Below are 19911 nucleotides of genomic sequence, written 5' to 3' on the forward strand. Positions count from 1 at the left end.
TCTTTCTTGGATAACGTATGAGCTTCAAAGAAGCCAGCAACATAACTTTGATCACCAGCTCTGTACAATTTGACAGCAAGCTTTTTTGCAATGCTGCTTTGATATCTTCCAGGAGTTTGACAGGCAGGGATCAGGAATAACGTCATTCACTAGCAGCTCAGTGCATTTCTTCAGCCACCTAATCAAGCACCTCAATGACGACCTTGCTGCTTATTCAAATTCTCCTCACACACTGCTCCACAGATCAATCAAACTAATTTCTCTCTGGTGTCTCTAGCCTCTATCAGTGGAACATTTCTCTGACTGGGACCCCTCCTCCCTCCTGCCGGCTTCTGCTTTGCTCTTTGTAAAGGAGATTTCAAAGGATGATCACAACAACTTGGATTTACATAACACCTTTAACGTAATGAAACATTCAAAGGCACTGCACAAGAGTGGTGTCAAACACTATTTGGTACCAAGCCAAATAAGGAGGTATTGGAACGGATGACATGTGCTTTTTAAGAGCCGAGGTCATGAACTATGAAGTAGTCGCCATGCAATAATCTCACCATCCACACGCAGATCTTAACATGAGTGAGTATTAGTATCTGAGGGACTATCAGATACACACAGACACCCACAGATACACACACACAGATGCAAATACACACACACACACGCACAGACACCCACAGATACACACACACACAAACACACACACACGCACAGACACCCACAGATACACACAAACACAAACAAACACACATGCGCACAGACACCCACAGATACACACATAGACACAAACACACACACGCACAGACACCCACAGATACACACACACAGGCACAAATACACACACACACATGCACAGACACCCACAGATACACACACAGACACAAACACACACACGCACACAGACACCCACAGATATACACATAGATACAAACACACACACGCACAGACACACACACATAGATTTATACACACACGCACACACACATTGATATACACACATGCACAGACACACACACATAGAAACACACACAGACACACACATAGATACACACATACACAGACACACACACACACACAGACGCACACACACTCACACAGACACACAGAGACACACTGATACACATACACATATGCAGACACACCCACACACACACACACAAACAGACATGCACACACAGACACATACACACAGACACACACATGCACGCATACAGACATGCCCCCCCCCCCACACACACACACACACATGCAGAGGCACACACACACTGATGCGCATGCGCACAGACATACACACAGGCAGACATATACAGATACTCACACACACTCACACAGACACACACACTCACAGACACACACACACTCACACAGACACACACTGATACACATACACAGACACTCACACACAGACAAATAGACACACACACAAACAGAAACGTACACACAGACACATACACAGACACACTCACATGCACAGACACACAGAGAGACATAAACAAACACACAGACATACAGACACAGACACAGAGACATACATACACAGACCTACACACATACACACATGCACAGACACACACACAGGTATACACACACAGAGGCACACACACAACAGATACACACACCCAAATATGCAAACACACAGATACACACATATATACACACACGTAAAACAGATACACATACACAGACACACACACAGTCATGCACACACACAGGCATGTATCCACACACAGACACGCTCACATAGACACATACACAGATACAGACACACACACACAGATACAGATACGCACACACAGAAACACACACATATATGGATACACATACACACGGATACACAGACACACACACACACATCCACACATAACACATGCATACACACAAAGTGCATTGGAACCATTTAAGAATTTATTATGTATAATCACTTTTATAAAGTGCAAACTTTGGAAACCAGTTTGCACACAGCAAACTCCTACAAACTGTAATATGATAATGACTGGATAAGCTGATATTGATTAAGGGACAGATATTGGTCAGATCATCAGGCAGATGCAGCTCACTACCTTACAGCCCTGCCTCAGTACGATAGTGGAGTGCCAGCCTGGATTATTACACTCAAGTCCTGCAGTGGGGCATGATCTCATAAACGTCTGTTTCCGAGGCAAGACTTTTACCACCTGACCCATAGCTCGCACCATGACATATGACCACACTGGCTGCTCCCTTTTTGTATTTAGACGATCTTCCCCTGTACCAGAAATGTTGGTCTATTAGGAAGATCCACAGTTTTGCTGAGATTTACGTTCACTCACAATTGAGTCTCTCGCATAGAGTTGGAATTGGGTCTAAACATATGTCTAAGTCTGAATTGTTTTACAGATCGCTTAGCGATTTTCCTCAAAATGCTGCACACTATGTAATCGGATTAACAAACTTTCTAACATTTCTAAGAGGAGAATGACTTGTCAGCTGCATGAGAAGTATTAAAGGATTGCTGTTGCAGACACGTTGTGATTGAATACTTTGAGAAGCCAATGTAAGTGCATTCTAAGGAAATGAGACCTTTAAAAGCCATTTCTTCATAGTTCATTATTCTATACTGAAAATCTGTCAGGAGGAAAAAAATGTCTATTTGTGCTCCCATCTGATAAGAGCTAAATTGGTTGTTTTAGACCCTGTTCAACATCATTATTATCTTTGTTTGAAAATAGTGCATCAAATCCCATTATTAACTAATCAAATTTCAGCCTGCTAAGTGCTTTACACTGTCGTTAAATGTGTTACTGCATTATTAGGTACTTCCTCTTAAACTGCAACAAGCTTTCCTGGTCCTAATGAACTCACTAATGTCATTCACCAGTGACATCTTTCATGAGAGCTCGACATTCATGCATTATCGAGCTTCAGGTATTAACTAGGCCTCCCTGCTCAGAAAGGAAGGCACTAGCACTTTACACAGACTTTACGAACAAAACGATGCATTGACAGCAGGGTGCTACTGGGATTTTTGTTTTTAATAAAAGTTGATTTACTGTAAGCGAGGAAACTAAAAACCAGCGACAGATGAAGAGGGTAAAGGGGAACAAAATGGAGTTAAAACTTGGTGGAAATATGAAAAGCAGCATCATCTGATGTTGGCAAAATGCATCTGGTGAAAAGAACAATGAGAAAGAGAATTAAAAACAGCATGTGCAGGAGAAACTCAACAACTCCGGCAGCATCTCCAGTTCTGAAGAAGAGTCATACCAGACTCAAAACACTAACTCTGTTTCTCCCTCCACAGACACTTGCTGAGCTCCTCTGAAACTTTCTGTTTTTCAGCATTTCCCTTTTATTTGAGAAGAAGCTAAGAGTGTTTTGTAATGGAACCATTGAACAGAATCACCACAGATTGGAAGTAGGCCTTTCGGCGCATCGAGCCAACACCAAACCTGCACAGAGCATCCCTCCCAGATTCACACTCCCACCTACCCAATAATCCTTCATTTCCCATTGCTAACCCACCAAGCCTGCACTCTATGGGTAATTTAGCACGGCCAATCCACCTAACCTGTACATCTTTGGACTGTGGGAGGAAACCCATACAGACACAGGGAGAATGTACAAACTCCACACAGACAATCGCCTGAGGCAGGAATCGAACCCAGATCCCTCGCGCTAATGGCAGCAGTGCTAACCACTGAGCCACTGTGTCACCATAAGTTTTCAAAGTTGTTAGAGTTTTAGCTTTTATTGTCCCTTACCTCATGTTATCTTTTATGTCAAGACCCCATTCTTCAGTACAGGGCTCCCAATATTGACCTAAACATTTGCGATTGCAAGTCAAAGCTATTTGGTTTTAAATAGCTGAACTGGATGGGATGATTTTTAAAATTCATTCCATGGATGTGGGTATTGCTGGCTGCTCTTACAATTACAGTAGTCCCCCCATACCCACAGGGGATACGTTCTGGGTCTTACCGCAGAAGTCTGAAACCCCACAGATAGGAGTGAACCTATTCATTTCAATGGGAAGTGCAGCTTCCCAGCAACTTAGGGAACCCTGGTTCCGGAACGTTCCCATAATATGTTCCGGCCGTAGTAAACCATGGGTAACTGAAACCGCTGAAAACGATTCTGTGGATATGGGGGTCACCCTGTACTATCCACTTCTAATTGGTCTGAGGGCAGTTAAGGGTTAGCCAAATTGCTGTGGGTTTGGAGCCACATTTGTGCCAGAATCGGAAAGCAGATTTCCTTCCCTCTAAGACATTAGTAAACTAGGTGGGCGTTATGGCAATCTACAATGGGGTTTGCTTTTAAATTCCAGAATTTGAATGTTGTCATCTTCCACAGTGGGGGTTTTCACACCAATGTCCCTAGAATGTTCACCTGGGGTTCAGGCTAACTAGCCCAGAAATTCTTCCAAGTCTTTGATCTGGACTGTAGGAAATTTATTTGTTTGATTGAGTCGTAATTATTATAACAGATAGAGTTTGTCTTCCAAACGTCTGCCAGGAGTGCCCAGTGTCTCTTGACTTCACCAAACTGTCAGGACCAACTTACTGTCTGAAGTATAATTTCTGAAAGGAATGAGACACTTTGAACTTTGCTCTGTATAAAGTAGGAAATCAAATCTCTGCTTTCAAAAATATCGTCTCAATTCTATAAACAATTCACTTCTACAACATACGATCTACACAAGGTTTGATACCTATAGCAGTGTCAGTTTCTGTCTCATGCATTTCCTTTATTTAATATATGCCCTTTGACTACTTTTTCAGAACCAAATTCATCATGGTTCATAATTGACTGATTGAATCTCAGGGTCATCGTTCAATTAGACAGATATTCATCTATTGTAATTTGTCTTAATAACAAGGCTCACAGAACTTTTTGATCCAGACTAATAGATTATAGAGCACTCCCATGCCACCACCATCTCCTTGACAAGGCCTTTTCTAATCATTTGTCAAGGTCAGGTAATCATATAAAAAATTCTTAAAACTTGGCAGTTAACTATTAATCATCATTAACTGATGCATTCTCCATGTCAATGCCTCTACCTGTTGACCAATTAGCACTCTCATCTCACACAGTATAAATGCTGCTTTTCTTTTCATTGATATTCTTGTCAACTGTCCTGATGAGTGCAAGGCAAAATGCTTCAATAACAGGGGTCTTTTAACAGCTCTACCAAATAACTTTTGCAGTCTCCTTCTCAAGCTCTCCCCTTGACTAAGGTGTGATGACACTCAGATTAAATGAGCACCAGTCGTCTCTCTCTCTCTCTCTCCAAAGACAGAGCTGCGCTATGGTCTGGTAGGCATATGGTGACTTTACCTTTTACCTTCAATAATATATACCCTGAGTAACAATATCTTTATTAGGAGATTCAATGATAGCGTGGGGATAAATATACAGACCAAGATGACACTGAAGCAGATGGTTAGAAACACAGCCACCAAAAAGATGGAGGATGGGAAAATGTTCTGGCTGTAACAGGCTGCTCCTTTTTTTAAGGTATTTCAGGTGTTGGAGGTGATTTCCTCGAATTCCAGGAGCAGCAATTACTGTTGTTGGATTGTTTTGGAATTTTGTAAAAACAAAAGTCAAAACAACATCAGTTTGAAAAGAGAGAGTAACAGACAAAGGGAGCACATAGTGAGGACAGAGGAGAGAGAGAGAAACCCACGCTTCTCCCTGACACAGACGTGAATCTGCGCAGTTACTGCCTTTGTTGTTTGAATTCATGTATCGCCGGACATCGGAGTGATTCTGGGAAAATTAACAATCAGTGAAATGCACAACTAATCTTGGAGGAACCTGTTTGGGAGAGGTCACAGCACAGAAACAGATCAGTGAATATTTTAAGCGTGGCCTCACAGTAAGTCTGCAGTAGTGAGTATAGTGGGTTCTTTCTTGATTATATGTTTTATTGAGAAATGCCTCTTGATTAAACTTAAAAATATAAGCCATATGTATTAATTCAACCTGGAGCAGTGTTTTGTAGAAGAATAAGACACTGCTATTTTCTGGGTCTGTAGATTGAAAGAAGCAAAAATGACTCTGAGTATATGCTCTTCTTGACAGATGTGGGAGTTTAGGGAGGGTTTACAGGTGACTAAGGACCATATCTGCAACAAATGTTGTCGGTTGTGAATCCTATCATATTGAATGGATTGGTTGGAAAGATAGTTAGAGGCATCAAAGAATTTACAAGAGCAAGGGGCTGTGAAGGATGGCAGTTATAGAAAGGAGGAAAAGTCGCAGATACAGTTATATAAATGGGTTAACTCCAGGAAAGGGAAGCAAGGTAGGCAGCTAATGCAGGAGTCTGCTGTGGCTATGTCTATTTCAAACAAGTATGCTGTTTTGGAAAATGTAGGGGTGATAGATTCTCAGGGGAATGTAGCACGAACAGCCAAGTTTCTGGTATTGAGCCTGGCTCTATTGCAACGAGGGGTACATCGGGTTACAAGAGATCAATTGTGTTGGGGACTCTCTGTCCGAGGTACAGACAGATGTTTCTGTGGCCAGCAGCAAAAAAATCAGAACGGTGCTTTGTCTTCCTGGTGCCAGGATCAAGGATGTCTCAGAGAGGGTGCAGAATGTTCTCAAAGAGGAAAGGGCCAGCAGGAGGTCATTGTACATGTTGGAACCAATGACATAGGAAGGGAAAAGGATGAGATTCTGAAGGGAGATTACAGAGAGGCAGGAATTTAAAAAGGAGATCCTCGAGAGCAGTAATATCTGGATTACTCCCAGTGCTACGAGCTTGTGAGGGCAGGAATAGGAGGATAGAGCATACTAATGCATGGCTAAAGAGCTGGTATAGAGAAGAGGGATTCACATTTTTGGATCATTGGAATCTCTCGTAGGATAGAAGTGACCTGCACAAGAAGGATGGATTGCAGCGAAATTGGAAGGGGACTAATATACTGGCAGGGAGATTTACTAGAGCTGCTTGGGAGGATTTAAGCTAGTAAGGTGGAGGGATAGGACCCAGGGAGATAGTGAGGAAAGAGATCAAGCTGAGACTGGTACAGTTGAGAACAGAACCGAGTCAAACAGTCAGGGCAGGCAGGGACAAAGCAAAGGCCAAGGTAGGACTGATAAATTAAACTGCATTTATTTCAATGCAAGAGGCCCAACAGGGAAGGCAGATGAACTCGGAGTATGGTTCAGAACGTGGGACTGAGACATCATACCAATTACAGAAACTTGGCTCAGGGATGGACAGGACTGGCTGCTTAATGTTCCAGGATGCAAATGCTACAGGTAGGACAGAAAAGAAGGAGAGGGCGTTTTTAATAAAGGATAGCATTACAGCTGTACTGAGGGAGGATATTCCCGGAAATACATCCGGGGAAGTTATTTAGGTTGAACTGAGAAATAAGAAAGGGATGATCACCTTATTGGGATTGTATTATAGAGCCCCTAATAGTCAGAGGGAAATTGAGAAACAAACTTGGAAGGAAATCTCAGTTACCTGGAAGAATAAAAGGCTGGTTATGGTAAGGGGTTTTAACTTTCCAGACATAGACTGGGACTGCCATAGTGTTAAGGGTTTAGATGGAGACAAATTTGTTAATTGTGTACAAGACAATTTTCTGATTCAGTATGTGGATGTACCTACTGGAGAAGATGCAAAACTTGACCTACTCTTGGGAAATAAGGCAGGGCAGGTGACTGAGGTGGCAGTGGGGGAGCACTTTGGGGCCAGCGACCATAATTCTATTAATTTTAAAATAGTGATGGAAAAGGATAGACCAAATCTAACCGTTGAAGTTCTAGATTGGAGGATGGCTAATTTTGATGGTATTAAGCCAGAACTTTCAAAAGCTGATTGGGGGCAGATGTTCGCAGGTAAAGGGACAGCTGGAAAATTGGAAGCCTTCAGAAATGAGATAACGAGAGTCAAGAGAAAGTATATTCCTGTTAGGGTGAAAGAAAAGGCTGGTAGGTATAGGGAATGCTGGATGACTAAAGAAATTGACAGTTTGGTTAAGAAAAAGAAGGAAGCATATGCCTGGTATAGACAAGATAGATCGAATGAAACCGTAGAAGAGTATAAAGGCAGTAGAAGTATACTTAAGAGGGAAATCAGGAGGGCAAAAAGAGGACAGGAGATAGCTTTGGCAAATAGAGTTAAGGAGAATCCAAAGGGTTTTTACAAATATATTAAGGACAAAAGGGTAACGAGGGAGAGAATAGGACCCCTCAAAGATCAGCAAGGCAGCCTTTGTGTGTTGCCACAGGAGATGGGTGAGATACTAAACGAGTATTTTGCATCAGTGTTTACTGTGGAAAAGGACAAGGAAGATATAGAATGTGGGGAAATAGATGGTGACACCTTGCAAAATGTCCACACTACAGAGGAGGAAGTGCTGGATTTCTTGAAACACATAAAGTTGGATAAATCCTCAGGACCTGACCAGGTGTACCCGAGAACTCTGTGGGAAGCTAGGGAAGTGATTGCTGGGCCTCTTGCTGAGATATTTGTATCATTGATAGTCACAGATGAGGTGCCTGAAGACCGGAAGTTGGCTAACATGGTGCCAGTGTTTAAGAAGGGTGGTAAGGACAAGCCAAGGAGCTATAGACCGGTGAGCTTGACCCTGGTAGTGGGCAAGTTGTTGGAGGGAATCCTGAGGGACAGGATGTATATGTATTTGAAAGACAAGGATTGATTAGGGATCGTCAACATGGCTTTGTGCATGGGAAATCATGTCTCATAAACTTGATTGAATTTTTTGAAGAAGTAACAAGGAGAATTGATGATGAAAAAATGAGGACTGCAGATGCTGGAGACCAGAGTTGAAAAGTGTGGTACTGGAAAACGCAGCAGGCCAGGCAGCATCTGAGGAGCAGGAGAATCGACGTTTCGGGCATAAGCCCTTCTTCAGGAATGAGGCTGGTGTGCCAAGCGGGCTGAGATAAAAGGTGGAGGGGGGGCACTGGGAATACGATAGGTGGAAGGAGGTGAGGGTGAGGCTGATAGGCCGGAGAAGGGGTGGGGGTGGAGAGGTCGGGAAGAAGATTGCAGGTCAAGAGGGTGATGCTGAATCCAGGGGTTGGGACTGAGATAAGGTGGGGGGAGGGGAAATGAGGAAGCTGGAGAAATCTACATTCATCCCTTGTGGTTGGAGGGTTCCTAGGCGGAAGATGAGGCGCTCTTCCTCCAGGTGTCGTGTGGCCAGGGTCTGGTGATGGAGGAGGCCAAGGACCTGCATGTCCTTGGCAGAATGGAAGGGGGAGTTAAAGTGTTCAGCCACGGGTCAGTTGGGTTGGTTGGTGCGGGTGTCCCAGAGGTGTTCCCTGAAACGATCGGCAAGTAGGTGGCTTGTCTCCCCAGTGTAGAGGAGACCACATCCGGTGCAGCGGATACAGTAGATGATGTGTGTGGAGGTGCAGGTGAGTTTGTGACGGATATGGAAGGATCCACTGGGGCCTTGGAGGGAAGTGAGGGGGGGGGGGGGGGGGGGTGGGCGTAAGTTTTGCACTTCTTGCGGTTGCAGGGGAAGGTTCTGGGAGTGGACGTTGGGTTGGTGGGGGGTGTGGACCTGACAGGGAGTCGCGGAGGGAGTGGTCTCTCCGGAACGCTGATAGGGGAGGGGAGGGAAATATATCCCTGGTGGTGGGGTCTGTTTGGAGGTGGCGGAAATGACAGAGGATGATACGATGTATCCGGAGGTTGGTGGTGTGGAAGGTGAGGACCAGTGGGGTTCTGTCCTGGTGGCAATTGGAGGAGCGGGGTTCAAGGGCGGAGGTGCGGGAAGTGGAGGAGATGCAGTGGAGGGCATCGTCAACTGTGTCTGAGGGGAAATTGCAGTCTTTGAAAAAGGTGGCCATTTGGGTTGTTCGGTAGTGGAATTGGTCCTCCTGGGAGCAAATGCAGCAGAGGCGAAGGAATTAGGAATATGGTACGGCGTTTTTACAGGGGGCAGGGTGGGGGGGGGGGATGTAATCTAGTGGTGATTGGAGGGGCGGGATTGATGAGGGCAGAGCAGTAGATGTGATCTATATGGACTTTAGTAAGGTGTTCGAAAAGGTTCCCCATGGGAGACTGGTTAGCAAGGTTAGATCTCATGGAATACAGGGAGAACTAGCTGTTTGGATACAGAACTGGCTTAAAGATAGAAGACAGAGGGTGGTGGTGGAGAGTTGTTTTTCAGACTGGAGGCCTGTGACCAGTGGAGTGCCACAAGGATCGGTGATGGGCCACTACTTTTCGTCATTTACATAAATGATTTGGATCCGAGCATAAGAGTTAGTAAGTTTGCAGATGACACCAAAATTGGAGGTGTAGTGGACAGTGAAGAAGGCTTCTTCAGATTACATTGGTATCTTGATCAGATGGCCAATGGGCTGAGAAGTGGCAGATGGAGTTTAATTCAGATAAATGCGAGGTGCTGCATTTTGGGAAAGCAAATCTTAGCAGGACTTATACACTTAATGGTAAGGTCCTAGGGAGTGTTGCTGAACAAACAGACCTTGGAGTGCAGGTTCATAGCTCCTTGAAAGTAGAGTCACAGGTAGATAGGATAGTGAAGAAGGCGTTTGGTATGCTTTCCTTTATTGGTCAGAGTATTGAGTACAAGAGGTGGGAGGTCATATTGCAGGTATACAGGACATTGATTAGGGCACTTTTGGAATTATGGATGGAGTTCTGGGCTCCTTCCTATCGGAAAGATGTTGTGAAACTTGAAAGAGTTCAGAAAAGATTTGCAAGGATGTTGCCAGGGTTGAAGGGTTTGAGCTATAGGGAGAGGCTGAATAGGCTGAGGCTGTTTTCCCTGGAGCATTAGAAGCTGAGGGGTGACCTTATAGAGGTTTATAAAATCATAAGGGGTATGGATAGGATAAATAGACAAAGTCTCTTCCCTGGGGTGTGGGTGTCCAGAACTAGAAGGTATAGATTTAGGGTGAGAGGAGAAAGACATAAAGAGACCTGAGGGGCAACTTTTTCACACAGAGGGTGGTACGTGTATGGAATGAGTGACCAGAGGAATGGAGGCTAGTACAATTACAACATTAAAAATGCATCCGGATGGGTATATGAATAGGAAGGGTTTGGAGGGATATGGGCCGGGTGCTGGCAGGTGGGACTAGATTGGGTTGGGATATCTGTCGGCATGGACGGGTTAGACTGAAGGGTCTGTTTCCATGCTGTACATCTCTATGACTCTATGAGTAGTGCAAATTCCTTTCAAATGGCCTAGTGGTATTATTGCTGGTCTGTTAATCCAGAGACCCAGGCAATGTTCAGGGACCTGGGCTCAAATCCCACCATGGCAGAAGGTGAAATTTTAATTCAATAAAAAATCAGGAATTATGATAGAATTCCAGCAGTGTGGAAACAGGCCATTTGGCCCAACAAGTCCACACTGACCCTTTGAAGAGTATCCCACCCAGAACCTACTACTTTACATTTCCCCTGACTAATGCACCTAACCTACACACCCCTGAACACAATGGGCAATTCAGCACAGCCAATCCGCCCTTTGGATACATCTTCGCACTGTCGGAGGAAACCAGAGCACCCAGAGGAAACCCGCACCAACACAGGGAGAATATGAAGCTCCATACAGACAGTTGCCTGAGGCTGGAAGCGAACCTCGGCCCTTGACACTGTGAGGCAGCAATGTCAACTACTGAGCCACCGCACCACCCATTATGATTAATGACAACCACAAATCCATTGTCAATTGTCCGTAAAAACCTATCTGGGTCAGTAATGTCCCTTTCGGGAAGGAAAGCACCATCCTTACCTGGTCTGGCCTACATGTGACTCCAGACCCACAGCAATGTGGTTGACTCTTAACTGCCCTCTGGGCAATTAGGGATAGGGAATAAATGCTGGCTCAGTCAATGACATCATCATTTTGTGAATAAATGAAAAAACACCCTTCCCTCCTCCTATGGTTAATAAAGGTGGTTATCAGTCTCCAGAATACTGTTCGCACACAACCTGGCAAGGCCTTTGAGGAGAACTGTCAGGGGTCCAGACCTTCACTTCAACTTTCGAGTTTCCATTTTAAGTTTTTTGTAACAGATTTGAAAGTGTTCCAGGAAAAGTACTGAGCAGCTTTCTCCCTTGTTTGAAACCTGACTGGGCAGTAACGGTTGGAAACAATGAAAAAAAGAAATCCAACATTTCCCCTCAGAGCCAGGACAAGTTAATGCCAATAAACCTTACACATGGGGGCAGCAATTCACTTTAACATTCCATCTTCACCACTAACTTAAACGCCCATTAATAAAAGACAGATAAGTGCATTATTGGATTTATTAAGGGTTAACTTCTTACATCATTTATGAGGCCCTGCATCAGATCGAACACTTGATTCGATAACAGAATAAAATTAACTTCTCCAAGCAGATGTGGTCTTTAACATTCTGCAGTTGTTATTTTATTGCAGACAGCAGTGCTCTCTGTGTTACACACCGATCACACAATATTTTTTCACCAAACTTTCACACAATGCTGCATTCTATTATAGAAGAAAACATTACAGCCAATCATAATTTCTCTGTTAACACTGCAAATAGATGACCCTGTACTTATACAGCACATTCGTTCTGACCAATATTCAGGCAGAGAAAATAATTAATTTTGATCTGTGCTTTTCCAATTCAGATTTAATCCTCAAAAGCAAATTGTTAATTATTTCAGGATACAAAGTACTACTTTCCGAGCAGAATTGTGTCAAAAGAAATATCTCAAATGGTAATTAAACATATCTCTGGGGGTGGGAGTGGGACCTAATGGCTTCACACCATCCAGGCCCTGTGCTGTAAAACGTTTGCGTCTGCCGGGGGGAGAACAGATTTGATCTCCTCTGAGACCTTCTCCTCCACAAATCCAGAAACCTCAGATGCTTTCGTTCTTTTAAATGGCTGCATTCTACTCAACGCCGGTGGTTAACTGCCTCCCTTACGCATTTCAGAGGGCCTTACTCACCTTTATTCCCGAAGGTTGTGCCTTGCCCTGTCGAGAATGTGGAGTGTAAATGCCGACCCTGCTTTTACGAGTATGAAAAGGATGTGATTTTGTAAATTGGCCCCAGCTCTTCAATGCAGAATTGGGCATGGTTTCTGTGAACTGCAGCATTACGTAGTGTCAATAATAAAAGTACTTTAATTTTGTGCCAAAAATAGCTGACCAGCCTGCATGAAAACAATAAGTTCAACTACCACTGCAAAGCTTACATTTTCCTAATGTATAAACCACCCAGCCTTTTTTTTTCTGATAAATGTTGACAGTTCCACGCTATTTTCATTCAGTTGAACCATCTAACCCCGTGCTTAGAATGAAACCACTGTCCTGGTGCGGAGATGTGTGTGTTTTTTTTAATGCATCACATCGGCATGGATGTGAGATTTGGACAGTTTCCTCACTGCTCATTGTTCAATGCTGCAATATGTACTGAAGCTGCAAAGCGTTCTGTGTCTGTTTGTGTATAGCATGGCAACCACACAGCACAAGGGATAGAGCTCAAAACAGCAGTTTGTTTTCCCAGAGGCATAAGAAGATTACATCCAGTGCTTTTGCTTTTTTAAAAAAAATTCCAAGAGATTTCTAATTACTGGAGAAGAGCTGGTGAAACTTCTGATGGAATGTATTAAAATTATACCTGTCCTGTGCTCCTGGTTCAGTGTAATACACTGTAACAGATAACTCTATACAATTTGGTTCATGCATTTGATCAGTTGTTTCAAGCATTTGTAATATTCTCAATGGCCTAGATCGGCTGACTGAAACTCTATATGAACTGCAGAATACTGCTGCTTTATTAAATAAAATGAGGAGGCACAAGGCTGTCACAGTATCAAGACGGCCACACTTGAGATGGATATAACCTTTAGAGAGCTAATGCAACACCATAAAAATAATTAAAATTAAAAAATAAATGTAGCACGTTCAGAGTTGGGTTCCTTTTGTTCAGAGCTGAAAATGTGTTGCTGGAAAAGCGCAGCAGGTCAGGCAGCATCCAGGGAACAGGAGAATCGATGTTTCGGGCATAAGCCCTTCTTCAGGAATGAGGAAAGTTTGTCCAGCAGGCTAAGATACTCGGATTTCACCAGTTTCCTCATTTCCCCTCCCCCCACCTTGTCTCAGTCAAATCCATCAAATTCAGCACCGCCTTCCTAACCTGCAATCTTCTTCCTGACCTCTCCCCCCCCACCCCAGTCTGACCTATCACCCTCACCTTGACCTCTTTCCACCTATCACATTTCCGACGCCTCTCCCCCAAGTCCCTCCTCCCTACCTTTTATCTTAGCCTGCTGGACAAACTTTCCTCATTCCTGAAGAAGGGCTTATGCCCGAAACGTCGATTCTCCTGTTCCCTGGATGCTGCCTGACCTGCTGCGCTTTTCCAGCAACACATTTTCAGCTCTGCTTCTCTATCTGGTCCAATCCCCACAAACATAACTTTCAGGCTGGCTAGAATTACTCATAACACTAAACAACTCCCCTTCCCCTCATTATGATAGCTGTTGACTATTGATAGTCCTTGTCCAGCCAAACAATTTGAGTGGAATGTTCTCATCATTGCGTCCCTTCCCTGGCTTCACCCAATCCCACCTCTGTAACTTCCTCCAGTCGTAAGACCTTCCTTTGAACTCCTTAATCTCTTGATGCCTTTGCCTTTGACGTTTGGTCATCTCTTTGCTGCCCTGTTGACAAACTTCAGCCAACATCCGAGAGACTCTCCCAGGACAGAACCCCACTGGTCCTCACCTACCACCCCACCAACCTCCATATACAGCGTATAATCCATCACCTCCAAACGGTCCCCACCACCAGGGATATATTTCCCTCCCCTCCCCTATCAGCGTACTGAAAAGACCACTCCCTCCGTGACTCCCTCGTCAGGTCCACACCCCCCACCAACCCAACCTCCACTCCCGGCACCTTCCCCTGCAACCGCAAGAAATGCAAAACCTGCGCCCACACCTCCCCCCTTACTTCCCTCCAAGGCCCCAAGGGATCCTTCCATATCCGCCACAAATTCACCTGCACCTCCACACACATCATTTATTGCATTCGCTGCACCCAATGTGGCCTCCTCTATATTGGGGAGACAGGCCGCCTACTTGCGGAACGTTTCAGAGAACACCTCTGGGACACCCGGACCCAACCAACCCAACCACCCCGTGGCTCAACACTTCAACTCCCCCTCCCACTCCACCAAGGACATGCAGGCCCTTGGACTCCTCCATCGCCAGACCATAGCAACACGATGGTTGGAGGAAGAGCGCCTCATCTTCCGCCTAGGAACCCTCCAACCACAAGGGATGAACTCAGATTTCTCCAGTTTCCTCATTTCCCCTCCCCCCACCTTGTCTCTGTCAAATCCCTCGAACTCAGCACCGCCTTCCTAACCTGCAATCTTCTTCCTGACCTCTCCGCGCCCACCCCCACTCCGGCCTATCACCCTCACCTTGACCTCCTTCCACCTATCGCATTTCCAACCCCCCTCCCCCAAGTCCCTCCTCCCTATCTTTTACCTTAGCCTGCTGGACACACTTTCCTCATTCCTGAAGAAGGGCTTATGCCCGAAACGTCGATTCTCCTGCTCCTTGGATGTTGCCTGACCTGCTGCGCTTTTCCAGCAACGCATTTTCACCTCTGATCTCCAGCATCTGCAGTCCTCACTTTCTCCTCCCTATTGTTCACGTTGTATATTGATGATTCAGACTCAAGGTGGAAGATGTGATTAGGAAATTTGCAGACAGCACAAATATGGGTCATGTAGTCAAGCGTGAAGAGGATGACTGTTGACTGGAGGAAGATGTCAGTGGGTGGGTGGGTGTGTGGGTTGTGTGGGTTGGGTGGGTTGGGTTGGGTGGTAGGGTAGGTGTGTGGGTTGGGTAGGTGTATGGGTTGGGTGGGTAGGTGGACTGGTTGGGTTGGGGTGGGTTGGGTGGGTAGGTTGATTGGGTTGGTTTGGTTGGGTGCGTGAGTGGGTTGGATGGTGGCGAGGGGGAAATATGGAAAATGGAATTCAATCTGGAGAAGTGCAAAGTTATGCACTTGAGGAGAGCAAACAAAGGAAATGAATGCACAATAAATGGGAGGATATTGAGAGGGGCAGAGGAAGTGAGAGACCTTGCAGGACAGTAGGTAAGGAAGTGGACGAAGCATATGGGCTGTTTTCCTTCATTGGATGAAATACGAATACAAAAACAAGAATGTAATGCTGGAACTGTAGAAGACCCTGGCTAGGCCACACCTTGAGTTCTGCTCACCAGGAAGTATCTAATTGCCTGAATTAAATACAAAAGATATTTACAAGAATATTACCAGAGCAGTGAGGAAAGATTAGTCAGATTGGGATTGTTTTCCTTAGAACAGAGGAGGCTGAGCAATGTACAAAATACTGAAAGGCTTGAAAAGAGTGGACAGGCGAAACCTATTTCACTCAGGGAAGAGGGCATTTACTCAGAACACAGGTTTATGGTGATTGGTAGAAGGATGCAGATTTGAGGAAAAGCTTTTTCACCCAACGGGTGTGAGTGCCTGGAATTTGCTGCCTAATTCAGCGGCTCATTTGTCTGAAATAAAATTGAGGCCTGCAAAATGAAAGTTCAGATTCTGAAACCAGACACTTGGCAAGCTGACAAATCTCTCTAATAATGCCCAATTTGGATGTGTGTGTGTGTATATATATATATATATGAATTTGAATGAGATAAATCAAAATTAAAATAGAATGAACTGTGACAATTCCTGATGTGAAACTGTAAAATAAATTGACCAAATTTAATGAAAGATCCCAAATGTAAAAAACTGAAACAAGATCTCACTTTATGTACATTTTACTGGGGCTGGGGATTCTGTGATTCGGAACTCGCCTCCTGATCCCAAAATCTGTCCACCATATGCTTTCTCCATCACCTTTCCTACTGTCCAGGCACCTGTGGACTTGCAACCCAAGGTCTCTCTCTTCCTCTGCCCCTCTCAATATCCTCCTGTTTATTGTGCATTCCTTTCCTTTGTTTGCCCTGCTCAAGTGCATAAGTCAGGAGTGTGATTAGAAGGGTGGTAAGGACAAGCCAGGGAACTATAGACCAGTGAGCCTGACCTCGGTGGTGGGCAAGTTGTTGGAGGGAATCCTGAGGGACAGGATGTATATGTATTTGGAAAGGCAAGGACTGATTAGGGATAGTCAGCATGGCTTTGTGCGTGGGAAATCATGTCTCACAAACTTGATTGTGTTTTTGGAAGAAGTAACAAAGAGGATTGATGAGGGCAGAGCGGTAGATGTGATCAATGTAGATTTCAGTAAGGCGTTTGACAAGGTTTGCCATGGGAGACTCATTAGCAAGGTTAGATCTCATGAAATACAGGGAGAACTAGCCATTTGGATACAGGACTGGCTCAAAGGTAGATGGTGGTAGAGGGTTGTTTTTCAGACTGGAGGTCTGTGACCAGTGGAGTGCCACAAGGATCGGTGCTGGGTCCTCTACTTTTTGTCATTTACATAAATGATTTGGATGCAAGCATAAAAGGTACAGTTAGTAAGTTTGCAGATGACACCAAAATTGCAGGTGTAGTGGACAGCGAAGAGGGTTACTTCAGATTACATAAGGATCTGGACCAGATGGGCCAATGGGCTAAGAAGTGGCAGATGGAGTTTAATTCAGATTAATACGAGGTGCTGCATTTTGGGAAAGCAAATCTTAGCAGGACTTTTAAACTTAATGGTAAGGTCCCAGGGAGTGTTGCTGAACAAAGAGACCTTGGAGTGCAGGTTCATAGCTCCTTGAAAGTGGAGTCGCAGGTTGATAGGATAGTGAAGAAGGTGTTTGGTATGCTTTCTTTTATTGGTCAGTGTACTGAGTACAGGAGTTGGGAGGTCATGCTGCTGCTGTACAGGACATTGGTTAGGCCACTGTTGGAATATTGCGTGCAATTCTAGTCTCCTTCCTATCGGAAAGATGTTGTGAAACTTGAAAAGGTTCCGAAAAGATTTACAAGGATGTTGCCAGGGTTGTAGGATCTGAGCTACAGGGAGAGGCTGAACAGGCTGGGGCTGTTTTCCCTGGATCGTCAGAAGCTGAGGGGTGACCTTATAGAAGTTTACAAAATTATGAGGGGCATGGTTGGGGAGTCCAGAACTAGAGGGAATAGAGTCATAGAGATGTACAGCATGGAAACAGACCCCTCAGTCCAAACCGTCCATGCTGACCAGATATCCCAACCCAATCTAGTCCCACCTGCCAGCACCCAGCCCATATCCCTCCAAACCGTTCCTATTCATATACCCATCCAAATGCCTCTTAAATGTTGCAATTGTACCAGCCTCCACCACTTCCTCTGGCAGCTCATTCCATACACATACCACCCTCTGCGTGAAAAAGTTGCCCCTCAGGTCTCTTTTATATCTTTCCCCTCTCACCCTAAGCTTATGGCCTCTAGTTCTGGACTCCCCGACCCCAGGGAAAAGACTTTGCCTATTTACCCTATCCATGCCCCTCATAATTTTGCAAACCTCTATAAGGTCACCCCTCAGCCTCCAACGCTCCAGGAAAAACAGCCCCAGCCTGTTCAGCCTCTCCCTGTAGCTCCAATCCTCCAACCCTGGCAACATCCTTGTAAATCTTATCTGAACCCTTTCAATTCTTAACTACTCTTGGCAATTAGGTTTGGACAATAAATGCTGGCACAGACAGATATATCCACATCCCATGAATTAATGAAAACCCTTAAGTTACTGCCTATTGGTACTGTTTCCAGGTCAAGGGTTGCCAGACCGCATGAACCAGAATTTCTCATTACCCCAGAAAAATACAATTGATCACTTAATAATTGATGGAAATTCTTACAAGTTCCTCCCTATCGTGCCTAAAAACAATTATAGATACTAAAGCTATTTTATTTTCTGACTGTGCTACTTTTGAGTCAAAAGTATCACACTATCTCTGAAGTATCGGGTGATTGGATATTTTAACTGGATTTTTGTCAGTGAATTCATCTTTTAAATAAAAATCAACTTAGGATGCATGTAAATAAGAACTTTATTGGCTATTAATTCCCCATGATTAAATAAAAAGTTCTGATAGCATATTCAGAATAATTTGTCTCGGCTACATACAACCAATAATAGCTGTCAACATAAAATGTGGTCCTTGAACCAAAAGCATTATCTACAACAATATGTAGCCATATCATTCAATCAGATCAATGTAGACCACAATAATGGCTTTTGTTAAACTAATTATTTGTAACTATAAAGTGTGGCATAATGATTAGCCTTTTCATTAGCAGAATAAAAACATAGTTCTTACATTTCATGACTTAATTTTGTTTCTTTTCATGATAATGCAATCTAACTGGTAAGTGTTGCGAATCACAAATGAGTTGTCAATGAGCTGCACACTCCCATCGCTGGGGTATTTTTACTGGGATATTATCATGGGATCATCTTTCCTCACTTTGCAACTTGACAGTGATAAGCTTCTCAACCCTCCAGCACTGTCCCGGAGTCTCCAGAGATTAATGTCTAGCCTCTAGCATTGTGCTGGGAGCAATTTAGGAGAAAAATCATAGCAGTAGGAAATAAATGTGGCTTGAAAACAAAAGTACTTCAAACTGCTTTCATAGAAAAATAGAGTGTCTATAGTGCAGAAGCCTATTAAGTCCATACTGACCATCCAAACAGTATCCTATCCATATCCAAGCCCTTACCTGATAATGCTGCATTTCCCAAGGCCAATCTACCTAACCTCCACATCTTTGTAGCATAGGAGGAAACTGGAGCTCCCAGCAGTAACTGGGGGAACGTGCAAACTCCACATAGTCGCCTGAGTGTGGAATCAAACTCGAATCCCTGGTGCTGTGAGGTAGCAGTGCTAACCACTGAGCCACCATCCATTGGTGAAAGTAACAGACTTGGAGAAGATTGAACTATTTGATTGATGGTT

At 44.3% G+C, this 19911-nt stretch overlaps 1 protein-coding gene across 4 annotated transcripts in view; it reads right to left on the reverse strand.

Annotated features, from left to right (window-relative positions):
- Window positions 1–19911, reverse strand: part of lmtkb (lemur tail kinase 1 b) — a 540811-nt gene that overhangs the window by 156175 nt on the left and 364725 nt on the right. Inside the window, exon 1 of one of the 4 annotated variants that reach the window (XM_043714972.2) lies at window positions 12941–13018. The exons of the other annotated variants lie outside the window; for them this stretch is intronic. The gene's annotated coding sequence lies outside the window, so the exon portion shown is untranslated. Of the gene's footprint in view, window positions 1–12940; window positions 13019–19911 lie in introns of those variants that run through there. 4 annotated transcript variants of the gene reach the window in all.

The sequence above is a fragment of the Chiloscyllium plagiosum genome, unplaced genomic scaffold (genome assembly GCF_037043375.1).
Source record: "Chiloscyllium plagiosum isolate Xiang-an unplaced genomic scaffold, Cpla_swu_hap1 HiC_scaffold_25, whole genome shotgun sequence".
In the NCBI taxonomy this organism is placed as follows: domain Eukaryota; kingdom Metazoa; phylum Chordata; class Chondrichthyes; order Orectolobiformes; family Hemiscylliidae; genus Chiloscyllium; species Chiloscyllium plagiosum.